The 25,387-nt window shown below is 35.0% G+C and overlaps 1 protein-coding gene across 4 annotated transcripts in view; it reads left to right on the forward strand.

The window, feature by feature from the left end:
* Window positions 1–25,387, forward strand: part of LOC150107612 (cytosolic iron-sulfur assembly component 2A-like) — a 136,318-nt gene that overhangs the window by 74,171 nt on the left and 36,760 nt on the right. The window contains exon 6 of one of the 4 annotated variants that reach the window (XR_016548252.1): window positions 18,345–18,389. The exons of the other annotated variants lie outside the window; for them this stretch is intronic. The gene's annotated coding sequence lies outside the window, so the exon portion shown is untranslated. The remainder of the gene's footprint in view (window positions 1–18,344; window positions 18,390–25,387) is intronic. 4 annotated transcript variants of the gene reach the window in all.

The following is a 25,387-nucleotide window of genomic DNA, read 5'->3' on the forward strand; positions in this document are numbered from 1 at the left end:
ATCAAACAAACAGTTATTTGATGTAATTGAAAAATTGGATAATACTTTTTAGTTAGATACTGTGTTTGCTGGTGTAACATATGGTTTTGCTTGAGTCTATACAGCATAGTTTTTGTGGGAGGGAACATGTGAATTATTAGTTAGTGCTGTTTTTATCCCAGTTGTCTCTAATTGCACTATTTGTTGAGAAAAATATTACACAGACTGCAAATGTCTCTGTACCTTATTCAGAGATACAATAAAACTACTTGCTTTTCTTGGGTCTGCAGTATAGTAGCTGTTGAGGAGAGTGTATTGTTTATTGCTGGGAGTGAGTTACTATCACTCTGACATGAGTATGTTTAAACTTAATTTCTTTTTTCGTAAAGTAAAATCAGGGGTGTGAGTTATATGCGAGGGCGAGTTATATTCAAGTAAATACGGTATATATCCAAAATGCACAACACGGGAGGTATACAATGTGAGATAATAGAGGTGGCATTCCCAAGCGAGCGAGATTCTTATCTTTCAAGATGAATATAATCAAAAATGCATCTCCTTTTCATACATATTAAGGCATAAGAGTATTAAATAAAATATTCAGTGCATATGAAATGAGTATTAAAGTAGTTCTTTAATACTATTAAAGAAACCTCCTACTTTCTTTGCTTTAAAAAATCATGAAGGCATAGCGACTCTAAGCTATCGAACCACTCACAACTTCCAGCAAAAGGTGTCGATTGTTTTTTAATCTTTCATCAGAGATTTTGTTATTCTGGTCACACTGATATTTGTAGATGATTGAGCACTCTTATGAATTGTATCAGCCATTATCACTAGTATCACTGGTCCTTTGCATGTCATTGCTACGTTCACCTCTATCAGACCAATTCAGAACTTCCAACTTCACTGCTGAACAATGGAATTATCCTGATCCTGATATGTATCCCTGGAGGGTACACATCAGGATACTACTACTACATGATCAAGCATTGTTACTGATTTTTATCAACAGTCTCTTTCTTCAAATTATATGAGTCTGCCATTGATGCCATCTGTTCACTCAACTAATTTTTCTCACAACTATTAAAGAAACTTAGTGCAATGCAATGGGTATTACATTGAAGAGAACAGTATATAAGAAAGTTTTAAAAAGAATTAAAGTTGAGCAGCTTTTACAGGTAAATTGGAGACTCAGCTATACAAACATTATTAAAGAAAATTTGAAGCAGTTTGAAAATAAAAATGAAACCTTGGAGTCTCAGTGGCAAACTCTGAAGACGTCATTGATGGATTCAGCTGGGGAGGTATGTGGTGAAGTTGTCTGTAAGGATAGAAAAAGAAGAAAGCACACCAAAAGTAGTAAATAAGTTGGCAGATGTCCCAAAAGAATATAGAGCTGAGCTATGTATAAAAGTAGCTAAAACAGAAATTATGCGGAAACTTTACCAAGTTATTGGTAAGAATATAGAAAACAAAATATCAGAAAGGTGACAAAATGTTCTGGAGGCTATTGAAAAAAAAAGCTTAGAAATGGAGGAAAGAGTACTGTAAAAGTAATCAAATGATAAGGTGACATCGAAACTGAAGATGAGGATATCCTGGGATAATTACTTTCAAAGACTGTTAAACAATACAAGCAGTGACAGAACCAGGGTAGAATTTTCAAGAGGAGTGCGTATCAGTACTTCAGGTTGAAAAAGCCATCAAAAGCTTGAAATGTTGAAAGGCAGCTTGAGTAGATGATATTTGACCACAAATGCTTAAGTATGGAGACATAAAAGTTACGCTGTGTAATTCAGAGGGCCTGGTCAGAAGGTCAAATTCCAGATGATTAGAGTAGAGTTCTAGTAGTTCCCATCTGTGAAAAAGAAAATTAAAGTGAATGTGAGAATTACAGAGGAATTTCTCTTCTGTGTGTTCCAGGTAAGACTTATGCAAGTACTTGAAAAGAGGTTGAGAAAGATTGTGGAAGAGAAACTGGAAGAACAAGAAGCTTGGTGCAGGTCAAATGGAGGTAGGTTGTCAGGATCAGATTTTCACTTTGCAACAAATAGTTGAGAACTTATGGGAATATAACAAGGATTTGTCCTTGAGTTTTGTAGATCTGAAAAAGGCAATATGACAGAGAAAAGCTTTTCAAAACATCAGTTATACAGATAAATGGAACATTATAGAGAGTAACGTATAGTGTATATTTAAGTTATAAGTCAGCAATTAGAATTGAAGGAGATACAGGAAAAGATGGTTTGATGTAAAATCAGGGATAAGACAAGGATGTATATTATCTCTACTCTTATTCGTCATCTGTAGCAGATATTTGACCACAAATGCTTAGGTTTGAGAATATTTTTGAGAATTCTTCATGGAGATAATATCGTAATCAAGACATGACAATTCAGTAAGTGGAAGTTGAAATTGGTGCAACAGCTATAAACAGGTTAGTCTTCTTAAAGAGGTGCCGAGACACCAATACCATACCAAGTGGATCACATTATGAAAGAAAGTGGCATTAGGCCTTGATATTAGAATTGGAGATGTCAAACTTAGCCCTTTGCTTTATGAAGATGATGTATTCCTAAACACATCTAGTGCAAGTCTCCAGGATTCTCTAACTAATTTGGCATGAAAATCAACAGCAATAAAAAGACTAAAACTATGAAAATAGGCAGTGTAACTATGTGAAAACTATGAAAATCTGAAATAAACACCAGAATAAACAAAGCTGGTAGGGAGCCAGATGAATAAATTGATATGGAATAAGAGAGAAATTAGCCAAAACACCAAACTAGCAGTGTATAAGATGGTGTTCAAACTAGTTTTAAGTTTTGTTAGAAATAAATGTTGTTGTCTTGTCCTTTGAGGAGTCCTAGATGTTTCCATGTGCTCCTTGAACTGCTTTGGCTATGTTGATGATTTTGTTTATATAGAGCTGTTGTTCAGGATTAGGATCTATTTCTTGCTGATGTAATTGCTGGGCAGGTAAAGATGTGAGTGGTTGTCAGTTCAGTATTAGGGCAGTTGCAGTTTCTATATGTTCTCGTATCATCTGTATTGATCTTCATTCCTCTATAATGTCCTGTTCGTAGTCTTTTTATCGTGGTGGTCTTTCTGGCAGTATTGATTTCGGGAATTTGACGTATCACTGATTTCAGTGGAATTAGTTTAGCTTTTGCTAGCGTGTTAGCATCAGCAAGAGTTATCATGTGAGTTTCTTAGTTGAGTTCTCTGGCCTCTTTTGCTAATTTATCAGCTACTTCATTGTAATCAATGCCTACATGAGCAGGAATCCATTGTAAAATGCAACATTTTCCTAAATACTTTAGTTGATTTAAGAGTTTATGGGTGCCTTGTGTGTGAGCTTGTTATTGCCATTTTTGATTGCCTCCATAACTGATCTTGAGTCACTGTAAATTATAATTTCCCTCAGATTGTTGAGATGATGATAAGTTTAAGTAGGCTTCCAGTGCTTTATTTATTGCATAAAGTTCGCTGGTAAAATTGGAAGCAGTTCTCCCAGATCCAACTTTTATTGTAAGTTTTTCACCTTTCGGGAGTAGGAGAACACCAGCATCTCCATTAATTATATTGGTGTCTGACGATCCATCGGTATAACAAATAACCTGTTTGGAGGATGAAAAAAGGTTGATAGTTCATTATTGTTAAATTATTTGGTCACTTAACATTCAAATTGAATGTTCTTTGTTTATGTGGGCATTTAGCTGATCGAGACCTATTTCCTTCCCGATAGTGTCATCATATTGTAAAGTTGATGATCTGTGAAGTCTGCATTTTTGATTCCAGTGTTCATAAGTTTTCAGAGAGAGATATGATCGCTTTGGTAGCTTCTGATATTATTTATGAATTTTATGGTGGCAAATTTTCGTCTCTTCTCCAGACTGCACCAATGATAATCTTGGATGCTTTTGCTTGTATTTCGTCTAATTTTTCCTTTACCGATGAGGCCGGAGGTGACCAGATAGGTGCTGCATATTCCATTATTGGCCTTATTAATATAGTGTAAGTGGTTTTGAGGATTTTTGGCTTTGTGCCCCAATTAGTTCCACAAAGCCTTTTCAGTATATTTCATTTTTTTAGAGCTCTGTTGGAAGTGTTAGGGATGTGTTATGCAAAACCTAATTCCTGATTAAGCATAATACCAAAGTATTTTTCAATTATCTTGTTGTTGATCATGACAAGGTATTTTTCAATTAGCTTGTTGTTGATTTTAGCACTAGTGTGCCAGATGGCTATATCATCTGCATAGCAAGCTACTTTTGTGTCTTCTGTAAGGTAGGGATGATTGTTATTGACATATAAAAGGAATAGTAAGGGACTAAGTACTGAGCCCTGGAAACACCAGCCCAGGTTCTCTGCTCTCTTGATATTGCTGCATTGATTCTGACCTTGATCTTTCTTCCTCTGATGAAATCAGCAATCCAGATTAAAATGTTTTCTCTAATTCCAATATCATGTACTGTTTGTATTAATTTTTTGATCCAAACACAATTGAAAGCAGCAGTCATATCAAGGAATATGGCAGTTGTCCTTTTTGTTGTTTTTTTCTGAAATGAGTCTATTATTGTTTGGCAGAAGTGGAATAATTGATCTGTTGTCGAATGACAGGCTCTATAGGCAGTTTGATAGTAGTTAATTTTCTTATTTTTTGTCAGCCAGTGCATGAGCCTGGAGTGTATGATTCTTTCAGTAATTTTACAGAGTATGCTAGTTAATGTGATAGGTCTATAGCTTTGACATTCTGCAGCATTTTTGTCAGGTTTCGGGATGGGTACAGTAACTGATTTTTTCCATTCTTTTGGAAGTTTGCCTGTTCGCCAAGAGGTACTGAGAATGTCCAAAAGTTGTTCTTTGGTGTTTTTGCCAAGGTGTTTGACCATATGACCAAAGATAAAATCATTACCAGGAGATTTATTAGGTGCAGTTTTCTCAATTGAATTTAGTTCACTTAAGGTAAATTCTTCAGAGAAGATGTCATTAGTTTAGTATGTTCTTGCGGGTTTTAGTATTTTACTTGTGAGTTTATTGAGGGTCTTGTCCTCTCTCTGTTATACTGAAGTTTGGAGTTGTTTGAATAGGTTTTTGCCATTAAGTTTGCAATTTCTTGATCTGTAATAGCTTGTTTCCCAGCATTTATGATGAAGTTTGTTTTCTGTTGGTTCTCTTCTTTGATGTTGTTGTTGTCTAGGATTCTAATAATGTTCCAGTGTTGGCTGTCTTTTCTTGGTCTAGGTCAGTGTTTCTCAAAATGTGGTAGTTTTGACCTTTATTGAGGTCTCTTCAGTGGGAGCCAGGCCCAAGTGGAGATATCAGGCAGAAGCATTTGGCAACTCCTATAGGTGGAGATGACCTGCTAATGCTTCTGCCTGGTGTCTCCACTTGGGCCTGGCTCCCACTGAAAAGACCTCAATAAAGGTCGAAACTAGTCTGGGTTGTGGCCCTCCCATAATGCAAGACATATCTGCAAGGAGATGTGTTTTGCATTATGGGAGATACTGAGATTGGAGTGTTGGTAGCTTGCTCCACTTTTGCAAGGAGTTCCCTGGTGTTGTACCACCTTACCCCAGTCCTGAAGATACTTTCAGGCACAAACTTTGTTTGCTCACACTTGGATAAAGGATTAAACTAAATTTATTATAATGAAATGTTAGATATGACACTACTGGAGTACTAACAAGTAATAGACTAATTTGGAGAAAATTGTGAATAGGGGATGAATAATAATGTATACTTAATCATGTAATACATGTAGAACACCCCATGAGGCTACATATCAAGAAATTGATGATGATTCTCAAATATTTATTGTAAAGTGAAAATTTGATCCTGACAACCTCTTCAAGTTTTCTTAGTTTCTTTTCAGATATGCTTGCATAAATTTTACCTAGAACATTTAGTAGAGAAATTCCTTTAATTCTCACATTCAGCTTTATTCCCCTTCTAATAGATAGGAACTATGAGAGCTCTACTCCAATCACCTAGAATTTGACATTTTGACCAGGCCCTTAATTATATAGTGTAGCTTCTGCAAAACTTTTATACCTCCATATTTCACCATATCTGGTTGAATATCATCTGTTCCCTCTGCCTTTCCACATTCCACTTGTGATAGCTTTTCCTGCCTTAAGTATTGATGTGTGTTCATGTTTGCATTCTTTTTTAGTATTTTCTACTACTGTTCTGTCACTTGTTTAACAGTCTTTCAAAGTAATTACTCCAGACATCTAGAATATCTTTATCTTCAGTTTCATGTCAAACTTAGCATCTTTAGTTCATTTTATTGTACTCTTTCTTCTATTTCTAAGCTTTTTAAATAGCATGTGGAAAGGCTTATGTGTTCGTAGTCCATGTTAATTTATTTTTGCGGTATTGATGACAACACAGAATGATTAGAAAATAATTACTATTTATTAACTTATTTGCTGATATTTCGCTGGTATTATATCCAGTGTCTTCAGACCACAAAAACAGTTTAAAACAAACACTTGAAGAACACTAACATACAAAAATTGTTTCCCTATATAAGGCTTTAATAATATTACATTTGGACTACTGTGTGCAGATCTAGACACCTGGGTTCCATCAGAATGAAGTGGCAGAGAGGATCCAGAGGTGAGATTGTGATAAAGATTGTGGTCTATGGAATGTTCCCAGTGAGAATAGATTGAAGTGTGGGCTTTAAAAACTAGCTGATAGATGAAAAAGAGGAGATATGATAGAAGAAATATGTTATTGAAGGAATTTTTAGGCTTGACACTGAATTTTTTTTTCTCCAGCACATTGCAGGAAGGGGGGGGGGGGGATGAGGGGTCATCCATTGAAATTGTGTAAGTGTTGTTAGCAAGGATGTTAGGCCTAGTTTTGGTTTTTAGGGCAGTGGGTGGGTGAAATGGGTTGGCAGAGGTGGTTGTAAGTGCTTCATTACTGAAGGAGTTTCAGGAGAGGTATGATACATGTTGTGTGAATAATGGATCTCTGGTGATGAGTCTTCTGGCTCTATTTAGACTTGTATAATAATAACAACACACACACACACCACGTCAATCTAACTAATATGGGAACATTTCTGTTTCACAAATCTGCATCTTGTCATTGGCCTCTATATCCTCTCAACCATTTACAACCTAAATAGCAGTGTTTTAAGGTTTTTACCCACAAGAACCTTATCATACACCTTTCCTAAAGCTTGTTAAATTCTCATAATTTTCAGCTGTTTGTTTTTAAAATAAAAATCTGCTCTGTACATCCTAATATCTGTCCTGACTCACTTGATTTTTCCCCAAAGTTTTCTCCTCAACAAATTTTTTTAACATCTTTTCAAGTATATGCTTGCAGAGGAACAATCAGTAGTGGAATTCCATTGTAATTCTATTTTTATATATATATATATATATATATATATATTTTTTTTTTTTTTTTTTTTCATTATTATATATGAGTATATGAAATCTAATCATGAAATTCTTAAATTCTCCTGCCCATAGGAGGTATACAGGATACTATGTAGCACTTCATGAAAAGTTTACATTATTTTTGACTTCCTAACAATTTTCCTCCTAATTAATCTGTCAGGACCTGCAATATTGTTAGATCTTATTGTAGTCCTATGAGGCACATCTTACTGCATCAGTCCACCTAGATTTTGGTCCTCCCCTAGGTCTATTTCCTTGCATCACACACCTGTTTTATTTTACTAACCTTTTCTCTCCCATTCTGTTTAAGTGACCATATTAGCTCTGCTTTATTCATATATTCCTAAATGCTAACAATGTCAAGTTCCTTTCTGATGTCTACATTTTTAATGATAATGCCACTGATGCCATCTATGGTCTCCAACTTTTGATCAGTTGTTTTATTTCTAACCTATCTTTCTGATCCATAAGTTAAAATTGGTTGGAATACCATCTTATATTCAGCCTTATTTAGAGTTTTGACTAATTTCCTTCTTATTCCCTATAAATGTAATCATTTTACTTCTCACAATCAAATTACTTATTCTGTTTTCTGTTTCCATATTTAATTTGCCATCTCTGCTAAAAATTGTACCTAAACAGCTGAACTATTTTACTTGTTCGTATAGGTTTCCACGTTCAGAATGCCAGTCTGCATAAAGTGAAGAATTGAGTTGAGTGCATTAGCACTGAAGATTAAACTCTTCCTCAAGAAACAGTATTAAAAAAAATTAACATAAATGCAAGACAAAATCAAACAAGAACCTGAAAAAAAAATGCTAAAAAACAATATACATATAAATATGTGTGTGTGTAGGTATATGTGTATATATCTATATTAGGTATATGTGTGTGTACACACACACACACACACACACACACACACACACACACACACACACATATACATATATATACCTAGTGTAGCCATAAATTGTTGCAACTTGAACAGCACATAACCCTTTAATTTATCAGTAAATCATTATTTAATTTATAGCATATAATGATATAACGGCCGTGAGACCCCGTTTACGGGGAAGTACGGCACCATCTCAATCCCTCCCAAATTTTATCCATGCTCGGGACACCAGCATAGCTGACGAATCAGTCCTATGGCTGGGACTCAAGTATTCCTGAGTGTAGTATTCCATGTGTGTTCACAGGGCTGGTTTGCCTGCTTGCGGGAGGAAAAACCCCAGATATACCAAGGGAAAAAACACTGCTGTCCATGCCCAAGACCGGTTAACTTGGCTATGTCTGAAAAAGATCCTTAAGCTCCTTACGTCGGCAACGAGAATCGAACTCAGGACACTCCTTTTCCCAAGCATTACAGCGTTTAGCACATGCAATCACATGTATAATATACATGTAGTAGCACTCAATGTTCAAAAAGATCCCCTCTTTTGCCTTCACACACTCCTGAAGTCCTTGAGGCCACATCTGTGAAGAGAAATCTGTTGTGTACTGCTGATGAAACGCCTTTGATTTCATTACCCTCTGTTGCATAAGTTGTGACATTAGAAAATGCCCAGTAGAATGATGATAGGCTCTTACTCCCAGGTCATCAGCAGTACACAACAGATTTTGTTGTGTACTGCTCACCTTCCAAATTCTGATGACTACTGATCTTTTCCGTTATTTTTCTGTGAAGCTTATTCATCTACAATTCACATTCTCAAACAATGACACTGTTCTTGAGTACTTCAACTTTTATAACTCAGAATGGGCTTCCCTACTCCAGTCATGATAAAAGAAATGGAGATATTTGTCGGTAACCAAACTTTTGTCTGGTTGGTTGACAAAATTCTTGATCTCTTCTTAGTATCCTGTTTGCATGATAAATATACTGTAGATGTTATTCTAGTATATTCAAGCCTTCTTTCCTGGAACATCCTTCACCAGCTATTTGTGGTCCTTTGTATCCTTTGGTGACTGTGTCTCCTTTCCTTGGATTGGCTACTGTTTGTTGCTTTTTTATATCCAGATGCTTGTTGAAGCTGAATAATTGAAATAATTCTTACTGGAATGAAGACAATTTCCCATTGTATTCAAAAGCAGACCATTAACCCAAACACTTGTTTTCCAATAAGTGTGCTAAGACAGTCAAAAAAAAACAGCCACATCCCAAATGATTTGAGAATGAAACTTCAGCTTCTCCTAGCATAAGCACATCAAATCCATAGCCTCCTCTGCATCCAAAAAAACTAGCTATCCTTTTCTATTTGTGATAATATTTCTCACTTGCACAACTTTTAACACTGTGAATTCCAAATCTGCCCTACCTTAGAATGTTGTTCTCATGTATGGGATGGTGCACTGAAAACCATTCTAAAAATGCTCAGTATCCAGAAGAGCCCAATCTGTTAATTGGTGACCCTTCTTTCACATATCTTTGTACTTTCTATCTCATAGCCATACCGCTTTCTTATGCATCTTTTAGAGGTATTTCCATGGGTGTTGTTCTCCCAAATTGACTGCTTTCTCTCAACTCTGTAAATGTATGCATCTGCTGGTCAACATCTATTTACTTCTACTGTGCATTGACCAGTCCCCCCCCCCCACACACACACACCTCCACTTATTCAAAAAACATTACCAACAGGTTCTTTCTTTCTTGCCTGCTTACCTACATGTGGCACTAATGTGATATGCTTTGCAACCTCTCATACATGAGACTGATACATATTAATTCATTTTTTCATATGTACTCCAACCACATAATTTTAAATGGCCCTAATAAAATCAAATTGAAATCATAGCAAATCTTCATAAGAGATCCTAAGTATTAAATGTCATTAAATTTCATCCAATATAATATAAAAATTCATAATATAGAAATTACAATAATTTTTAAATCAAAATTACAAACACCAAGATATATTCTTGTATGTCTATGTTTTATCCATCTAGGTAATGCACAAAGATTGAAATCAGTTCAAATCATTTTTTCAAATTTGGGCAATAAAAGTGAACTGACTTGAAACCAGTGAAATACACACATTCCATCCATCCATCCTCAATGTCAGTAACATAAAATTCCCAGCCATAGTGGCATTATTGCAATATATACAGAGCTTATAATTTCATTTATGTTGCATTTTATGTTTTCCTCTTTGTATACTCCCTTTTAAAAGATGTAATTATAGGAAAAATTGATATGCTTGACAATTTTTTGTAAGGAATTCAAATACCAATCAATGAAAATCCATCCATCCAAAATGTATGTGCAGGTGAATACATGCTTACATATTCTACAAAATTCACCTAAAAACAGACGAATATAAAGAAATAAGAGGTAGGTTACTTGAATCAGAAAAATTGTAAATTAAGTCGTCGTCATCAAATTCCTGACATGTACCCTTGAGGGGTGTATAGGATATGATAGTACTACATGGAAAACTTACATCATTACTAACTTCCTATCTACAAATTTCCTCCAAATCAGTCTGTTTGTGAAGACTCCAACATTATCAGATCTTGTATTTCTATCTTCTAAGGCACTTTTTTTTACTGTATCAATCCACCTATATCTTGGTCTTTTTCCTGCCAACCTGGCAGAGAACACTTGTTTTGATACTCTTACCTCTTCCATTCTGTTTAAGTGACTGTACCACCTGAGATTAGCTCTGCTAATGCATTCCTGGATGCTGACAATGTCAAGCTCTTTCCTAATATCCTTGTTTTTAATATGATATTGCCATTGATGCCATCTGTTCATGACCCTAATCTTTCTCAGGATCCCATATCTGTGGTCTCTAGTCTTTGGTCAAGTGTTTTATTTCTAACCCAGCTCTCAGATCCATAAGTTAAAATTGTTTGAACACTGTCTTGTATACAGCTAATTTAATGTTTTGACTAATTTCTCTCTTATTCCCATATAAATACTTTCAGTTGACTACCTACCATACTGAATATTTTGATTCTGTTGTCTATTTCCATATTTAATTTACCATCTTCACTAAAAATCGTGCCTAAGTAGCTGAAATGTTTTACTTGTTCTACAGGTTCTCCATTCGCAATGCAGTTGATATTTTCAATGCTTCTGCTTATTTTCATTGTCTTTGTCTTGTTATTAATGACCTTCATACTATATCTATTACAACAGTTATTCAATTTAGTCAGGGAATCTTGCAGACTTGTAGCAGATTTATTTAGAAGTATAAAATCCTCCGCATAAAGCAAAGAGCCGAGATTCATCTCATCTTCTTTATACCCTCTTTTACCTTGCAGTGTCGAGGGTTTATTAATCATTTAACCTCAAACTATTCGCAGGATAATGTGGTTAGCCCTATGTCCTGTAGTGTTGAGTTCTCAAGGCCAGTTTGCCTGCTTTGCTGGATGAAAAACCCTACTGTCCATGCCCAAGACCGGCTAACTTGGCTGTGGCTGAGGAAGATCCTTCAGCTTCTCACGTCACTGATGGGAGCCGAACCTCGGACACTCCTTCCCCATGCATATGGTTGCGAATTGCACAGCTACTAGGCTAACTGCGTGGAGCTGAGATTGACATCTCCAATTTTGATATCACATTTAATACCACTATCCTTCATAATGTGATCCATATAGATAATGAATGTTGGAAGTTTTTCCCGCTTGGTTAGACTATAATAAATTTAGTTTAATCCTTTATCCAAGTGTAAGCAAACAAAGTTTGCTCCTGAAATATCTTCAGAATGAGGCAACTCCTGGTAAAGGTGGACCAAGTTCTCATCACTCCTTGTCTTAGTATCTCCCATAATGCAAAGCACATCTCCTTGCGGACATATATAATGCTATGCATTAAGGCACTACCCAGACCGGTTTCGACCTTTATTGAGGTCTCGTCAGTGGGAGCCAGACTCAGATGGTGATCATCACCTCACGAGACCTGACGAGACCTCAATAAAGGTCAAAACCGGTCTGGGTAGTGGCCTTTCCCTTAATGCATAGCATTATAGATGGCCGCAAGGAGATGTGCTTTGCATTATGGAAGATACTAAGACGAGTGATTAGAGCTTGGTCCACCTTTACCACGAGTTGCCTCAGTCCTGAAGATACTTCAGGCACAAACTTTGTTTGCTTACATTTGGATAAGGATTAAACTAAATTTATTATAGATAATGTACTTCCTTCAATTCTAACTGCTGAATTACAATGCAAATAAAGTTTGTCTTGCTTATTATAATGCCCCATTGACACCACAGAACTGTAGCGTTTTGAATAGCTTGTCACCTTGTCATATGCTTTTTCCAGATGTACAAAACTTAAATACTGATCTTTGTTATATTCCCATGATTTCTCAACTGTTTGTCGTAAAGTGAAAATCTGATCCTGACAGCCTCTATTTGGCCTGAATCCAGCTTGTTCTTCACCAATCTTTTTTTCCACAATCTTTTTCAACTCTTTCTTCTCAAGTATGCTTGCATAAATCTTACCAGGAACACTCAGTACTATGAGAGCTCTACTCCAATCATCTGGAATTCATCCCTCTGTCCAGGCCCTCTGAACTATGCAGTGCAGTCACTGTAAGACTTTTATACCTGCATACTTGAGCATTTCTGGTCGAATATCATCTAGCAATTTCATTTAGCAATTTTTCGAAGTAATTACTCCATACTTCAAGGATATATTTTTCTTCAGTTTTCATATCACCTTTATCATTTCTAATTCCTTATACAGCACTCTTTCCTCCACTTCTGAGCTGTTTCAACAACCTCCAGAATATTTACCACCTTCTTGATATTTATTTTCTATGTTCTTACCAAAGTCTTCCCATAACTTTTGTTTAGCTAGTTTTACAGAGCATTTAGCTTTGTTACATTTGTCTCTGTATTCTCTAAGAGCACAAGCTGACTTATTTGCCAGGAACTTTTGATATGCTTTCTTCTTTTCCTTCACTGCCTCTTTAATTTCCTGTGCCCACCACGGAGTTCTGATTTTTCTATCCTTGCAGACATCCTCACCACATGCCTCTCTGGCTGAATCAATCAATTTTATTCAGGGCTTGCCACTGAATTTCCAAGATTTGGTTCCTGTTCTCAAACTCTGTCATTTTTTTCTTGAATAATGTTTGTGTATTTTAGTCTACAATTCACATCTGAGAGCTGCTCAACTTTTATTCACTTTAAAACTTTCTTACATGTTCTTTTCAATTTGGAATTCAATTTTATTCTGCTCAAGACTAAATGGTGATCACTTCCAATTTCAAATGCTCTGTACAATCTGGTGTCCTGCACCAGTGAGAAAACATCACTATCGACAATAACATAGTCAATGAGACTTTTCTTATTCCTTGCCCCTTCTCTCCGTGTGAATTTGTGCACATTTTTATGTGGATCATGGTGTTAGTAATAACCAGTTTCATGTCCTGAGTAGAAATCCAACAGTTATTTGCCATTATTATTAGCTTTGCTTTTTTCTCCAAATTTTCCTAAAATATTTTTGCATGTCTGACAATCATTTCCTACTCTGCTATTTAGATCCCCAACAAGGACCAACTTTTTATTTTTCATTGTGTCAGTTCTTTTCTTTATAAAACCTCAAAAAATTCCTCCAGTTCTACCTTAATAGAACCTTCTGTGGGACCAAATAAGTCTCATTGTCCAGTTCCCCATTCTGATATTTGCCGACATCACTCTACTCGAGACTGCCTGCCATTCAAGAAGATTAGCCTCATATTTAGTGTTGAATACTATGACTACCCCTTCTTTTCCTTGATTGTCATTGCCTGAATATAACATTTTGTATTTATTGCTCAGAAAGATCTCACCAGTTTTTGTCTTTTTTTTTTTTTTTTCAGTCACCCCTATTATGTCATTCTGGTACTTATCTAATTCATTGGCTAGCTCCATTACTATCAACATAAGAAGCCCATTCAGGCTTCTTATGTTGATAGTACCGATCTAATTAAGTAAATTAAGTCGTCCTTTAAAAATAGTTCAGATTTCAGTCAGAAATTATAGGGACCACATGAACAGTTTTAGTGAATAGTTTACTGTAGCAAATTTCCTTTAAAACAACATTGTGCCTATGGGGTTAGGACTAGCAACAAGCTTGCCAAAATTAAAGAGAAAAAACTTCACTCTCTAACAGATGAATTATGATTTTTTATTCTGCAATGCAGATTTTTAAATTAAAATTGACTAACATTTATATGATCACAGTAGGTCATATTCTTTTTTAAAACACATTTCAGCATTATATAAATTAAGAAGAAATAAGGTGCCTCTACATTTTGAATTCTGCTGTTTTAGTCTAAAATGATCAAAATAACTCATCTAGCTAGTCTTACTGCATATCTTCATCTTGGCTGGTGGATAGGCTAATCACAACAGAATAAGATCATGTTCATCTTTTTTGCAGGTACTGTTTCAGATTGAAACTAAATACAGTCATCATCATCATGCGTATCAAGGATTTAGGCCTAGCATGGCCTGTTCTGGCCTTAGAAGTCACCGTTGAATCGTTTAAGAGGACGTCCTGGTTTTCTTTTTCCTAATGGCTTGTATTTTAAGGCTTGTTTTGGTAATCTTTCTGTTTTCATTCTTTGAACGTGTTCTATCCATTTATGTTTATATTTTTTACTTTTTTCCTATTACTGGTTCTAGGTTTAATTCTTTCATAATTTCTTTGTTTCTTTTGTGATCAAATAGGGTATACTTTACAGTTTTTCTCATAAACTTCATTTCTGCTATTGTTAATCTTTGTCTTTTTGTTTTATTGTCCAGATTTCGCTTCCATACATTAAGACTGGTAGGGCTAATGTATTCTATACTTTTAGTCTGGTTTGTTTTTGAACTAGGTTTGGTTTAAATATAGAGTTAATTACAGCTGTTATTTTTAAATATTTTGCAATTTTTACGTTTATATCTTTTTCATTTTCATATGTGATCATACATCCTAGGCAGTTAAATGTATTCACCTGTTCTAAGATCTTGTTATCTATTACTATTTTAGTTCTTGCTGGATCTTATCCTTTAAAGGCCATAGTTTTTTATTTTTCGGTTGATATTATCGTACCATAATCTTTGGATATCTCATTTAGATCTAAAATAGCTTTCTGTAAGTTATCTTCAGAATTTGTAATTATTATTTGGTTGTCGGCAAAGAGGAGAGTGTTTAATTCCTTGATGTAAATTTTTATTCCATTTTATTATTATTTCATTTAAGTAGATATTAAAAAGAGTTGCTGAGAGGGGGCATCCCTGTCACCCCTTGGTTTATCTCTCTCGTATATGATAGCTTGTGATTTAATGTTATTTGTATTTGATTATTTTCATATATACTTGTGATAGCTTTTAGGATATTATTTGGTATTTGTCTTTCTTTTAATATGTTAAATAATATGTTTCTTTTAACTTTGTCAAATTCTTTTTCAAAGTCAATAAATGCAATATGTGTTTCTAAATTGTATTCTCTTCTTTTCTCTATTATTAATTTTAGGCAAAAGGCTGGGTCTATACATGATCGTCCTTTTCTAAATCCATTCTGTACTTCTAAAATAAAGTTTTCGGAATATTTCATTAGTTTGCTATTTAAGATTCTGCTATATATTTTGTAACAGGAATTTAGTATACTGATACCTCTATAGTTTTTAGGGTCATCTCTATTATATTTTTTAAAGATAGGAATCACAATTGCTTTTTTCCATTCTATTGGGGGGATACCAGTTGAGTAAATTTTATTTAAAAATAATAAGAGTCTTTCTTTGAATCTTGTTCCTGCGTATTCATATAGTTCTGAACCTAGCTTATCTTCTCCAGTTGATTTTCCGTTTCTTGTTTCTTTCAGGCTGATTTCTAATTTTTCTTTACTTATTTCCTTTTCATTTTCGTCAATTGTTTGCCAGTTGTGTTTTTTAAAATATTTGTCTGTCCACAGTTCTGTGTAGTAATTTAGAAATTCTTCTAATTTCAATTCAGTGTTTAATTTTATGTTTTCTTTGGTATCTGCATTTACAGGGTGTTCGGGATAAATTTGACAGTTTCGTAAGGAAAAAGAAAATCTTCTTTGTATCTATTAAATTTAATGAATTGACAAAAAAACATTACAGGCAGAGTTAATTACAATACTATCAACAAGATTTACTCAAAATAACCACCATTAGTATCGATCACAGCTTCAATTCTGCTTCGGAACCTCGAACAAGCTGATGCTACAGTCTCCCTGGGAAGGGCCGCAAAAACTGTTTTAATTTTATCCATTAACTGGGCTTTTGTATTACTGGAAGTGCGATTGGTGTCTTTTTCAACTGCGCCCCATACAAAATAATCCATGGGGTTAAGGTCTGGGGAGTTTGGAGGCCAAACATTTGGACTGGTGAAGTCGTAGAAATTTTCAGACAACCATTTTTGACTTTTCCCAGAGGTGTGGCAAGGGGCCGAATCCTGCTGCCATACATACGGCCTACCATTGGCTACCCTTGTTATCCAGGGCTTGACTACAGTTAGCAACTCCACGAACAAAGCCCGAATTCCAATGCCAGGGTTCTTCAACACCTGTTCCTGCAGATTTGCGAGGAATTCTGCTGTACGAACGCAATCAGATCGTCTGCTAGGGATCTTTCTTCTTGCTACATCCTCGTAGTCACCATTGCAAGTCTCTAGTTCATGCCTGATTGTTTTTACTGTATTCAGGGAGCATTGGGCAGCAGTCGTAATATCCTTATTTTGATGGCGGGCACGAATCATCATGATACAAGTTATTCTCTTCCATGATTCAGGTGGGTTCCAGCTATCCATCCTTTCTGACATCTTGTATATGAATGAAGAAGGGTCCAAACTTTTAAATGAAGAGAAGTGTGTGTTAATACATGTAACTTACGGAAAAATATAATTAATTATAAATATGTCAAATTTATCCCGAACACCCTGTAAGTGTTTCAAAATCTTATATACATTGGGTCTTATTTTTTATAAATCATGTTCTAAATTAGAAACAAATTTGTTCCATGATTCTCTATCTTTTTCTGACTTATCTTTTAGCTATGGCTCTTATTCTTTTATATTCTATTTCATCTTCTAATCTTTTACTGGTTAACCATTTGTGATAGGCTTCTTTTTTCTTTTTGATTATTTCTTTGATTGTATCATCCCAGATCTTCAGTTTTTTCCTTTTATTGAATTTTTTGGCCTTTCCTAAGCTTTCATTTGCTGCTGCATTTAGTGTTGTTTTTATATTAAGCCATTCTATTTCTTCATTTTGTTTTATTTTATCTAGATATTGGTTAATTCTTTGTTCATATAGCCATTGTACATTTGTGTCATTCAATAGTCTAGTTTTATAAACAAATGTTTCAATTTTTCTTTCTGTTCTTGTTACTTGTACCATTTAGGTGATAATCTTAATTTTATTTTAACGAGGAAGTGGTCACTGCTTATTTCATATCCTCTGTGAGCTCTAACATCTAGCGAAAATTTTGACGTCTTTTCATTTAATACGAAGTAATCTAATATTGATTTCCATCTTGCTGCCCAAGTATATTTATGTATGTCTTTATGTTTATAGAAGGAATTCATTATTTTTAGGTTATTATAAACTACAAAGTGTCAATCAAATTTTTCAATCAACTAAATACGGTGCATGCATTAAAGAAAGGAAGGAGAAGTGAATACTGAAATAATACTGAAATTTTTACCTGTGTATTTGTTGAAAACCATGTAGTAAACGTCCTTGTGTTCTTTTATGATCCTTTTCTTTTATAACTTCTAGTTGTTGTTTCCTTACATTAATTAGGCACAATGTATCATATAAAAGCTTTTCTTTTACCTGCTTATCTACAGCACCTTCAATATTGAAACTTGGAGAATGGTTCACCTAGAATAATTATTCAAGTGGAGCATAAATGTATCTATTTAAATTAATTATTATAGCTAGTAATGGTGATACTTAAATAGCTTTAAATATGTTTCTTTTTAGACTAGAATGATTCCTCTGCTTTATAGAAAAGTTTCCAGAATACAGGTATCATGCAGTAAGCCTTTTGCTCTATTAGTGTAAATGTTTGCTTAGACTCATGAGAGTTGTTCAAAAAGAAATGTAAATCATGAAAGAAACTCACATAAATAACTCTATCATCATTTATATATTTTAGAGTTTTATTGTAATCAATAACCCATAAGTACTAGAACTTGTATACAATTCACTGAGTAGATTTCCTTCAATAGTAGATAACCAAGTTTTAACTTATATGTTGTAACACTGAAGACCTATCCTAGACCGGCAATGACATACAGAGTTCACACAAATTAAAGATTACATGCAGCATGCCTGATGATATTCATGATTGAACTATCATTCCAGCCTTCTCAATTTATACATATTAGCAGCTGTTGGCAAATGTTTTTTTTTTTTTTTGTTATTGTTGATTTTTTACTTAACATTAAGCAATCTCCTGAGCATGCTGTTAGCCACATAGACAGTGAAACATGTTGATGAGGAAATACATCTAGTGTTAAAAAAAACATATACAAGTTAAAACCTGGTTATATATTACTGAAGTACTACGACTACCAGACAGGGCCGGCTGTACTGACGGTGCAAGACATGCGTTTGCATGGGGCAGCAAAGTTGGCATAAACAATACGAAAAATAAGGGAGAAGGGGTGGCAAAATATGCTACTGCATGGGGTGACTTTACGAAAAATAAGGGAAAACGGGCGGCAAAATTCCTAGGGGTGGCCCTGCTACCAGATTTAATTCACCGCTTATTAAATATAAATAAAAGCTAGGTAAGTGCTTGATTCTTTCTTCCTTCTTTTTTCCTTTTGTGTGTGTGTGCATTGGGGTAACCAAATGCTTGTAGGTTTTATCTTAAGAGCTAAGGCCACTGTTTGTCATTAATTAAATTTGCATAAGTATAGAGCTGAACAATCCTTCTGAGTTCTTTCTTGGCAGGACTGGATTTCATTGACATCAACAGGTTATCAAGATAAGTTTGCTGTTGTGATTATCAGTATAACTTGCTTTGCATTAACAAACAAGCACAGGAGCAGTCCTTCAAAACATGGGTTTATGTTAACCTGTTAACATAGACTACATAAAGAGTGGGAAAAAGTCAATGTCCTACAAAAATGACATATAAAAAAAGCCCATGTGTTATGCCAGCAAACTCTAATATTTGAATTGTTTAGCTTTTTTTCCCTTAATTTGGAAGAAGAAAGTTATTTATATATAGCATTTTTAATAAAATAAACTGAATAAAGGACCTGAACAGTTTTTGTTTTGCAGAAATTGCAAAGTAGTTGCTTTAATATGTCTGTTAATATGGCTTTATTTGGAGATATAATGGGAAATTGCACTATTTTAAAAACTTGATGACTTGATTTTAAATTTATTGCTCAGAGTAAATTATAATAAACAAAAAGTTGTATTCCTCTTTTAATCTTTTATCTACAATAAAGGATTGTGGATAAAGGAAATAGAATTTGCATGTGAAGTATCTTCACAGCTGGTTTAATTTATATAGAGAGACCAGGTCCATTGAGAAAGGGGTAAGATTCCCTGGGCCCATGATTTCTAATTTTGGGGACCTGCTAAGAACGTTTTCCCTGGGCCAGTGTTGGTTCTCAATGCCCCTAATAGAGACCATTGATTTTATATCATTTACTTCAATATTACTTCCTCTCAGGTGTGTATATTACTATACATTATGGGAAGAGTCACACTTACCTAGGCAGGTTGTAATCTTTATTAAGGTCTAACCAGTAAGATATTGAAGGATGCTTGGGATGATACTGAAGTTACATCAATGCAAATTCATATATTTTCCATATACAAGTAATAAAATGATGTAGCATCATATTATTAAAATACTTTGGATCAGATGATGATGAAAGTTTTCCTGCTTGGTTACAAAGTAAAGTATAATAGACAAGAAATTATATTCTTTCTTTTTTATTTTATTTTATCTGACCATAAGCAAGTGTGAAGTAAACCAGAATACACTTTGTCACTCCCCTATAATTTACTTTGTAACCAAGCAGAAAAACTTACAACTATGGACTTTCAATTATCTGACTTTCAAATGAATGAGCCTTTAATTAACCAACCGTATAGGTTAGTGTGACATCTCATTTCTGGTATAGCACCATGACATACCTTCAATTATCCAACCATTCAACATATATGAAAGCAAATTGCTCTCACCATGGCTGGATAATTAAAGGATTACTATATCTCTGATATGGAGTAGTTAATAATGTGATGGTGCACCATTCTATATGGAAAACGTATGATCTCTACATTGATTTAACCTCAGTATCTTGCTGGGTATCTTACTCCAACTAAAAGTCAAAATTGATCTGAGTAGAGAGATTTCCCATAATGTAAAGCAATATACACATCCAAAAATGTTATGGGATACTGAGGTAATGTGAAGTCAACAGCCACTACATACAAGTAGACCAGCCATGAGGTATCTTCACAGCATGATATTTGTCTATTATAATTTACTCTGTAACCAAACAGCAAAACTTTCTACAGTTATTGGTCAAAGTTTTAACCATTATATATGATTGCTATTAGGAGAAATGCAGCACAAATGAAATATGTAATGAATAAAGCAAAGTATTAAAATATTTTCATTAATTGTATAAGTTGGTGATCAGAGGCAAGACCAGATATTTGGTAGTAAAATTTTCCTTTCCCAAGGATGAAGATTTTAGACAATGCTGGAAGAGACATGTGAATTTGGAGGAAATAGGTTTTCAAGTACAGGGTGTTCGGGATAAATTTGACATATTTATAATTAATTATATTTTTCCGTAAGTTACATGTATTAACACACACTTCTCTTCATTTAAAAGGTTGGACCCTTCTTCATTCATATACAAGATGTCAGAAAGGATGGATAGCTGGAACCCACCTGAATCATGGAAGAGAATAACTTGTATCATGATGATTCGTGCCGGCCATCAAAATAAGGATATTTCGACTGCTGCCCAATGCTCCCTGAATACAGTAAAAACAATCAGGCATGAACTAGAGACTTGCAATGGTGACTACGAGGATGTAGCAAGAAGAAAGATCCCTAGCAGACGATCTGATTGCGTTCGTACAGCAGAATTCCTCGCAAATCTGCAGGAACAGGTGTTGAAGAACCCTGGCATTGGAATTCGGGCTTTGTCACGTGAAATGAATGTTGCAGCCTCTACTATGAAGCTTGCACTCAATGAAGACCTCCGCTACTACTCATACAAGCGCCGCAAAGGTCAGCTGCTTACAGAAAAGGCCCGTGAAAAACGTTTGATAAACGCGAAGAAACTTCTAAGCAGAGTGAAACATCCTGCGGAACCACAAACAATCTGGTTCTTTTCCGATGAGAAAAACTTTTGCCAGGATCAAAAACACAACACGCAGAATAACAGATGGCTTGCATACAGTACAAAGGACATTCCTCGTGTAATGCAGACTAAATTTCCCCAAACTGTGATGGTTTTCGGATGTGTATCCTCTGAAGGCAATGTGATGCCTCCGCATTTTTTCCAAGAGGGCCTCAGGTTGACTTCAGATGGCTACGTGGAGTTGCTAAACACTGTAGTCAAGCCCTGGATAACAAGGGTAGCCAATGGTAGGCCGTATGTATGGCAGCAGGATTCGGCCCCTTGCCACACCTCTGGGAAAAGTCAAAAATGGTTGTCTGAAAATTTCTACGACTTCACCAGTCCAAATGTTTGGCCTCCAAACTCCCCAGACCTTAACCCCATGGATTATTTTGTATGGGGCGCAGTTGAAAAAGACACCAATCGCACTTCTAGTAATACAAAAGCCCAGTTAATGGATAAAATTAAAACAGTTTTTGCGGCCCTTCCCAGGGAGACTGTAGCATCAGCTTGTTCGAGGTTCCGAAGCAGGATTGAAGCTGTGATCGATGCTAATGGTGGTTATTTTGAGTAAATCTTGTTGATAGTATTGTAATTAACTCTGCCTGTAATGTTTTTTGTCAATTCATTAAATTTAATAGATACAAAGAAGATTTTCTTTTTCCTTACGAAACTGTCAAATTTATCCCGAACACCCTGTATATCTATTGATTCTTCATAAAAACACTGGTAAATAAACTGGCTAATATATCTGATGGGAAAATTTGAATGTTTGAAAGTTTATCTACAAAACGCTTTGAGTTTTTTTTTTTTTTTTTTTTTTTAAATATGAGGCTTGAGAATGTTAGATAAGTGTTTAGAGAGAAGATATGTTAGAGAGCTTCTTCCATCAATTATTGGATGTATTGGACGTCTGCCTTGTAAACTTTGAGCACACCAAAATATCAAATATTCAATTGTTTTTTAAGGTCTTCTGTAAATTCAAATATACTGGAGATTAGATCATTTTTAAGTGTGATTCAGCGTCATCATCATCAAGAAGTTACTTAACATAAATAAAAAATGGCAAAAAATTAAACATTTTCCTTGATCAAAAATGATGACATCAAACGAAAACGAGAACTTCTAATGCTATTTCATCAGTTCCTCGAAAATGGATACTCAAAAAAAGTACTAAAGAACTATTTTCTGATGAACCACTCCATGATAATACAGAAATTAATTACAAAAGCATGGTATCTGTTCCATATGTTGGCAATGCATCAAGAATATAGCCAAAATATTAAAGGCACTCAGCACCTTATGAAGCTCTCTACACTCCCCTAAACACAAAGTTGTATTTTATAAACATCTAGGTGCATACAAAAATCTGTGCTCTTGTGGGAAGATATACATAGGTCAAACTGGGAGAAGTTTCGAAATCTGCAACAAAGAACATATGGGCAATGTTGAAAACAAACGGGAAGAAAAACTTGACTCATAGTGCACATCCTCAAAGAACATCACATCGTAAATGGGCAAGCATCCTCTATGCCATACTCAGAATTATTTCAACAGGTTATTTAAGGAGTCCTCTGCAGTGATTCACTCAAAAGGCACACTAAATAGAAATCTAGGAATGATCCTTCATGACATCTGGAAATCATTAATTAACATTTAAAATTAAAGACCTGTCCTTTGCCAGCAATCATATACAGAGTTTACACAACAATGGAGAGAAAGAGACTGCACATAAAATGCCTAATGATACGCATAATTACACTATCATTTCAACTATAGATATTAACTGCTGTTGGAAAATGTTTAATTTTTTTTAATGCTTTTTGGTATTTATGTTAAGAAACCTCCAATAATGATGACACATATAGACAGCGAAATGTGGAGGAAATACATCTAGTATGAATAAACAGTTACATATAACTTAAAAACCTGGTTATTACTGACATGTTCTGACATAAAAATGGACACAAATTCACATGGAGAGAAGATGCAAGAAACAAAAGTCTAAACTGACTGCATTATTGTTGATAGTGATGTTTCCCACCCAATGGTTCAGGAGAATATGAAATTGGAAGTGATCGGTTAGTTTTGAGCAGGATAAAATTGAATTTTTTTATTCAAGAGAAGAGTATGTAAGACAGTACAAATCAAAGTTGAGCATCTTTCAGTGGTGAACTGTAGACTCAAGTACTCAAACATAAATCAAGAAAGAATGAAACAGTTTGAAAACAAGAAGGGAAACCTTGGAGGTTCAGTGGCAATCCCTAAAAAAACCATTGATTCAACCAGAGAGGCATGTGGTGAGGTCTACAAGGATAGGAAAATCAGAATTGTATGGTGGACTCAGGAAGCTAAAAAGGCAGTGAAGGAAAAGAAGAAAGCATATAGATGGCTCTTGGAGTAAATCAGGCTTTTGCTCTTAGAGAATAGAGAGAAAAATGTAAGTAAACAAAGCATTGTGTAAATCTGGCTAAACAAAAGTAATGGGAAAACTTTGGTAAATGTTCCCATGACTTGGGAATACTGAGAACGTAGAAAATACTAGGAAGTTGGCAAAATATTCTGGCATCTATTATGATATAGCTTAGAAGTGGAGGAAAGAGTACTGTAAAAGGAATCAGAAATGATAAAGGTGACATGAAAACTGAAGATAAAGATATTCTAGATGTTTGGAGTTATTACTTTGAAATACTGCTAAATGAAACAAGCAGTGTCAGAATGATGGTAGAAAACCTCAACAGGAATGCATTCAGGAATATATATCCATACTAAAGAAGTAGGAAAAAAGTCATCAAAAATCTAAAATGCGGAAAGGCAGCTATAGTAGGTGAAATTTGGTCAGAAATGCTCAATACGGAGGTATAATAGTTTTTATGGTGGCTGCATTGCATAATTCAGAGGGTCAAATTCCATATGATTGGACTAGAGCTCTAATAGAATCCATCTATAAAAAGGGAAATACAGCAGCCACTGGCTAACACCCTAGCTTTGAACACACCACACTAACTCTCAATGCTTCCCTTTCACAATTTTTCTTGGTCTTTGCTGAAGTATACTTTCATAGATCTTACTAGAAAAATTTCCCTCTCAGTATGGAAATTCCTACATAATTCCCACATTCTGAAAGGGAAGCATTGAGAAAAACCATCTGGATTTAGACCAAATAGAGGTTGTCAGGATCAGATTTTCACTTTAAGACAGATTGAGAAATCATCAGAATATGACAAGGATTTGCATTTAGGTTTCGTCTATGGAATAGGCAAATAAGGTACAAAGAGAAAAGCTGTTCAAAATGCTACAGTTATATGATGGTGTAAATGGGATGTTATATTGAGCAGTACTTTTTTTTTATGTTGACCGTATGCATAAAAGGTGACAAGTCCTATAACGCTATAGTGCCGTGTGTGTGCAAGTGATTAAGGAAAAAAATGTAGCTTGTTGATATGTTTCTTAGAGTGGGAGGTTGTACTCAGCGGGAAAAACAGTAAGGAGGAGATTGTTCCAAAGAATAGAGAACGGAGGTGGATGGAATGAAGGAAGTTAACGAGAAGTTAGTTTGGTGTGTTTGAAGCTGGACAATGTATGGGTGTTGGCCAGTGGCTGCTGTAGTTCTTTTATGGTTAGAAGAAAGTGGAGGGA

The sequence above is a fragment of the Typopeltis vanoorti genome, chromosome 4, assembly GCF_054136105.1.
Source record: "Typopeltis vanoorti isolate ZY-2024b chromosome 4, IOZ_Tvanoo_1.0, whole genome shotgun sequence".
Lineage (NCBI taxonomy): Eukaryota > Metazoa > Arthropoda > Arachnida > Uropygi > Thelyphonidae > Typopeltis > Typopeltis vanoorti.